The 6,538-nt window shown below is 37.0% G+C and overlaps 1 long non-coding RNA gene across 1 annotated transcript; it reads left to right on the forward strand.

Annotated features, from left to right (window-relative positions):
* The first annotated feature begins 356 nt into the window (after window positions 1-356).
* Window positions 357-5,506, forward strand: LOC127421243 (uncharacterized). Its single transcript, XR_007893966.1, has 2 exons — window positions 357-1,178; window positions 4,456-5,506. It is a non-coding gene; the product is annotated as an uncharacterized LOC127421243 (long non-coding RNA).
* Window positions 5,507-6,538: the final 1,032 nt, after the last annotated feature.

Below are 6,538 nucleotides of genomic sequence, written 5' to 3' on the forward strand. Positions count from 1 at the left end.
CATCAGTAACCACAGCTTCCATACAAATTCCAGTTTATTGTTGATGAACCTGCCAAACCGGTAATGATGATTTGTTTGTTGTCAGGAAACATATTCACGTCTACTATTAAACTATTTTTAGATCTGCCAACAAAGAGCAGTGTTAGTAAAGAAAACATGCCTCAAACCACTCCTGAAGAACCAACCTAAAAGATGCAAACACCACCAACCAGAATTCTGCTTCTGTCTATCGCAATCACTGTGAGCATACGAAAGCAAAAGAATGTTAAAATCATTTGTCTGCCACACAAAAACAAAGATGTCACAGATGATGGTGTCGATGCCCAACCTTGTGATTGGCTGTGATTTTTGGACAGTATCCTCATAGGCTGTCATTTCACGCACCTTTCTACATTAGGCACTTCGACACTAATTAAACTGAGAGAGCGACAGACAGACAGACAGACAGAAGCTGAGAGAACAACTGAGACATACTACAACTAAAAAGGACAATTTCACATACAACAAAGAACTGAAACAGGACTGAAGAAATAACTAGATTTAACAAACCATCAGAGACCTTCAACTTTCCCCTTGCAAGAGGTGAGCAAATAAGAAGTCTTATTCTCTCAAAGTAAGAAGAAAGCTATTTCAGCTCAACAAGCATAACAACAGCAGAACACAGTCGGTCATAACACCGTCTGATTGGCAAGTAGAGCTGTTAACCTGTTCTTCTAGAAGAATTGTGAACTGTAACACGATGGCCAGAAGAGAAGCAGGATTTGTCCGCACTATGGTGTACCCTGAAGGGATGGTGGACGAAGAGGAGAGACAAATGCATAAAAAAAAAGTTGTGAGAGAAAACCCTGAAATACTGTTTAGACACCTCAACAAAAAGGGCGAAACCGTTAACTATACTTTCTACACTACATGCCGACCGGCATGGACAACAGCCTTCAAAGAACATTATGGAGATGATACAGAAAGACCAATTGAAAATGCAACGCAACTGCGCATATTTACTGACCCGATAACACGTCTAAGAGTTAACGTTTACGATAGTGGAACTGTAATGGTGCAGGGCAGTCGTGCAGCCATTCAAATCTTTGAAGAAACCTTTCTTAACCTGAGAGAAATGGTGGTGAGGGATGGAGCAGAAGCTGCAAGAGATGAAGAAAACAATCAAGAACCTGTCTGAGGTAGGGTTGCACAATTATGGTGAAAATTAGGACTGCACGATTTGGACAGTCATATTGTGAATATTTTGAAAAATATTGCAATTGCGATTTGAACTGCGATATGATGAGCAATATACAACAAAAAACAAGCAAGTCTTTTTGACTAAAATTAGATTGTTTACCCATGTTCTACTGCCAAAAAAAGTTGAACATGAATATGACATTATTGTAATGTTATAGTTATTATTATTAATAAACAATAGTAATATATTTCTTGTAGGAATTTTTGTATAAATGCACACGGTATGGATTAAAGTGTCCGTGTACCTTCACCATAATATGTAAGGAATTTTATAATGGATTTAGCTGTATTCAACCACCATTATAAGAAGGATAAATGACAAATAATTAGATTATTTGTCTGAATAAAATTCTCCACCATAAAAATCATAGTAAAACAACTCGTTGTATCCGCTTACAATTTCTATTGTAAGGAAATAGCTTTAATAAGGGAATTAATATTAATTCACTTATTGGAGTACTACTATTCCCATGGCTTATTGAAAATAATATCACAAATATGTTTAGATATGGTTCGAGCTTCAGAGCGCGGATCTTTTAAAAAGTGACGAGATTATTTATCAGAATATACCACAGTCAAATTAACTTTGAATACAAACAAGACTTTATTGCTAATCTACAACATAAAACTAACTAACAAAGATAGACAAACATAAACAGGTTGGTGAGTTGTACAGAAAGTAAATTGAAATAAAATAAAACAGCCAATAATTAATTAAAATAAACTGGAACTAATGGTGTTAGATAATATAAGGAATGATAGGCAGCAGTAGGTTTTCTGTAAATGGACACTGTTTCAAACGTATTATTATCTAAAGTAGTTAAGCTTCAAGAAATGGATAAGTGGTAATAAAGGAAATGTGAAAAGATACATTTTAATCGGCTCTCCAAACTTAGCTTAAACAACTCAGTTGTTCACTGAGAGACAGTAATTTGTGTTATGAGATAATGGAGAGGGAGAAAATTTGAATAAAATGCATAAGAGAGAGAGAGACAAAAATGTGTTTAACGTTTGAGAAGTTACAAGGTGAAATCACTTAAAGTTTATTCAAACCCAAACTGTATTTAACTGTAAAAGGCCACAGGATGATAACCGCTAGCTTTTGATGCTATGATTTATTATAGGCTTTCAATGCAAGACCGCTAACTTATTAGCTTAGCTATGCTATGCTTTGTTGTCAATATGGCGTCGGCAGGTTGCGCATGCGCGGTGAGTTGCCCTGGAATAGTCTCTTACGATATCTGGTGAACTTTCGTCGTCATAGCAACCAACATCAGTGCTATTTTGTTACATGTAAACAAAGTTTCAAGCAAGCTTGTGAAATGTTGGCACATTTCTAACAATGCACAAATAACAGCCGTCACGTTCAGCTCGTTGTAACGCAACGTGGCGCTTGTGATTTAATACATTCAAGGCAAATCTTAAATGCACAAATATAATAACACGCTTAGCTGTTTGCAGTGTAGTATTACCACTCTAGTTCTTTTAAAGAGCAATTCTTAAGCAATGCAAGTTACAGACAACTCACGTAATTGTTTTACGGTGTGGCGCTTATACTTTCAACTCGTTCGGAGCGAGATTATTCTATATTTAAGGGGCATGTTCACTGCGGCTGTTTAAACAACATAATTTGATCAGAGCGGATTTTCTTGTCAGTTTCTGATTACATAACAGGGTCTATCCACTGAGGGTACACAGATTTACTGCAAATCTTTAGCGTGATCAAACATTTACACTCCCATTCAAAATTACACCTGGACAATGATGCACATTGCACAAGTTATTTTCAAATTAAATGATCATTGAAAAAGTAAATGATCGGTACAGAGAAAACTGAACTTCATGGAGTCTATAGACACTGCCTTGAGAACCATTCAATACTATTTAGTCTCGATTTTCAGTTGGGTAACTAATTATATTAAAGAGACACCAGTATTTTCATTAAAGTCTGGAGATGTACTTACGTTTCCTTGCGTTGTATGGTTCTTTGGCTCTTTGGCTCTTTGTAGAAAGTTCTGGTTGTTCCGTCGATGTTTTGGACCTCTGTTAAGATCGTAGATGTCGGGTTGTTGCTGCAATGAAGCAGGCTTTGAAGCGAGGCCTTCCGCCAGGAAGACTCACGACTCCTATCATGTGTGCAAGTCATAGCACAGAGAGTGAGAAGAGTTTCCTCCGAGGTTTTCTTGGACTCTACATTGTACGGAACATGAGGGTCACTGGAGAAGGCAACAAGCCACGAGGGCAAGAGCGCGGAGGATGAAGAGAGCTAAATAGTGCAGGCAGAAGAAGAAGAGTGTTTGTCCGAGGTGGGGAGACTTTGTACTGTTGAAGATGACCACACCACAAAGGTGTCCCTAGCCAATCAAAAGCTTCTTTAGAGAAGTCCTGTGGTCATTCCTCTCCCTTCTTGAGATAATTTATTTACGAGCTTTTGTCTTAAACATACTCACTTTCCCACTTAGAAAGGGTGCATACTTCATCATGAATTTTATATCTAAAAAAAATGGTGCAAGAGACATGACATTCATTAACCTCAACATTCTCTATGTAAACAGACAATACTTTACATATGAAACATGACATACTTTATCTTTGTAGTTATCTCCCCACATATTAAACCCTAAATAATGTATTGTAATACATTAATCATGTATGCATGAGGTCAGGATAATGCATTTTAAAATTCTAACTACACTTAAGTATAATGTGAGGATTTTTGATACATTTTAGCATATAAAACTTGGTTATTTGCATTGTGAAGTGTAAAGTCACATTTTACAGCAACACGTGGATTCAGGATGCCGTCTCCAGGAAATGACCAAAGAGAATGTCTCATGATTAATTTGGAGCCTAGAAAATGGGTTATTGTCCAGAATAAAGAGTCATGGAATTGACGTTGTGCTCATTGTAATTCAAAGATGGTTAGCTGGTCATGCCATGGGGGTATTCATTGTTATACAACATGGACGAGTAGAGGTCTTTATGGTCTACAGATCTCTTTTGTTCTCAAGCTGGTTGGGGAAAAAAAAACCAGATGCTGCAGCTTTAGATTTGCTGGCACCAGACTGAATTTTCTTAGCTTCTTAATGCTTAGAGGAATTTCCTGTGTTATAGGCCATCTTGGTGAAATTCTGTTTTAATTCTTCTTGATTTCCCTTTTGCCATTCTACTCCAATCCTATAGTCTGTATTAAAAATTTAACTTTGTCCCTTCCAGGACACCAGCAGAAACCAGGGACTACGGAAGGACATCACAGAAGAACCCCAACTGACTCCCACCGGACATCACCAGACAAACACCCACCTGCAGCGGACTGTTACCAAAGACCCCCATCATAAACAAGACAGTGCTAAACTCTTATCAAATGATGTAAAAAATGTTTTTATTAATGTTACCCATTCATGTTACAATCAGATTTTAATTTAATGTAAAAAAAATCTTACGTATGTATCTAACTAGAATATTTTAGAAGTGTTTTTTTTTTTTTTTTCAATTTGGAATGCCCAATTCCCAATGTGCTTTTAAGTCCTTGTGGTGGCGTAGTGACTCACCTCAATCCAGGTGGTGGAGGATGAATCCCAGTTGCCTCTGCGTCTGAGACCGTCAACCCGCACATCTTATCATGTGGTTGAGTGCGTTACCATGGAGACATAGCGTGAAGCCTCCACATGCGCTATTCTCCACGGCATCCACGCACAACTCACCACACGCCCCACTGGAACGAACCACATTATAGCAACCACGAGGATATGTGACCATGTGACTTTACCCTCCCTAGCAACTGCTTAGGAGACCTGGCTGGAGTCACTCAGCACACCCTGGGATTCGAACTAGCGAACCCCAGGGGTGGTAGCCAGCGTCTTTTCCACTGAGCTACCCAGGCCCCCGAAAAGTGTTTTTTTTTTTAATCAAAAATAGGGGTTAAGAGTTTAATCAAATTTATTCTTCTCTATCTATGGCCATATTTTTGATACATTATGGCTTTAGTCACAAATGTGTATGTATGTAGCTCTGTGTACCTCTATTATTCTCTTTCTGTTCCAGCGTCTTTGTACTAGCTCATACCTTTGTATTTTTCTATTCAATTCTTGAACTTTGTATTTCTCATGTTAAAGTCTGCTTAGAATGAACTGCTTTTGGTTGTAGTATTCTTCATTGGTAATTCACTTTGAATAAAAGAGTTTGATATTGGATAAAATGTTAATGTATACCTTTCTCTTTCACATCCAGATTTAAAATGATAAAGAATAAATTTATATTTCTTAGCTGCATGTTTTTTTAAATTTTTTTTATATGGCACAGATTACTTGGCTGTGTGGTAATGTGGACTCTCTGGTGATGGTGGAATATATATGGCACATAAAAAAGTATTTTTGTGACAAAAGTGTCTCTTTTGAAATTTAAACCGGACATATTTTTACGGTGTCAATGTAGAACTGCCAAGTTATTAATAAAAAAAAATAAATGTTAAATCAGAAACAAACAGATTTGTCTTACTTACTGTGAAACATTAAAACAATATAAATCCAAAAAGCACAATAAACTCAAAGCAACACACTAAATTAGAAGCCAGTAATTACAAACTAATTTTGGGACAATTTTAATCTGAGGGGAAAACAAATAGATTTAATTCTGTCATATACAGTTAATGTTGGTACTATAGAAATTGTACAGCAGAGCGATGATATCTCAGATCATTACCTAGTCTCTTGTTTGCTGCGATCAGCTAATGTCACTTAATCTACACCATGCTATCGTTCAGGTAGAACTATTATTTCGACCACTAAAGATAGCTTCACTAATAATCTTCCAGATTTGTCTCAAGGTCTAGATATATAAATACAGTCTTCTCAAACACTTTAAAGAAAGTTTAAGAAATTCCCACACCATGGTACAATGATCACACATGCTCTCAAGAGAGCAGCTCGGAAAATGGAGCGCAAGTGGAAGAATTCAAAATTCGAGGTATTTCGCAGTGCATGGAAGGATAGTGTCTGTAGCTATAGACAGGCACTAAAAGCTGTCATGTCAGCATATTTTAGCAAACTCATAGAAAATAACCACAACAATCCTAGTTGTTTATTCAGTACTGTGGCTAAATTGGTTAGGAATAAAGCATCGACTGAACCAGATATTCCGTTGCAGCACAAGAGTAATGACTTCATGAATTTCTATACATATAAAATTGAAATCCTCAGAAATAAAATTGGAATTATGCAATCGTCTGTCACAGCACCTCAGAAAACAGTGTTTCATAATTTTCCTCATGTGCAACTTCAATCTTTCACTGTCACAGGTC

The sequence above is a fragment of the Myxocyprinus asiaticus genome, chromosome 30, assembly GCF_019703515.2.
Source record: "Myxocyprinus asiaticus isolate MX2 ecotype Aquarium Trade chromosome 30, UBuf_Myxa_2, whole genome shotgun sequence".
Taxonomy (NCBI): Eukaryota; Metazoa; Chordata; class Actinopteri; order Cypriniformes; family Catostomidae; genus Myxocyprinus; species Myxocyprinus asiaticus.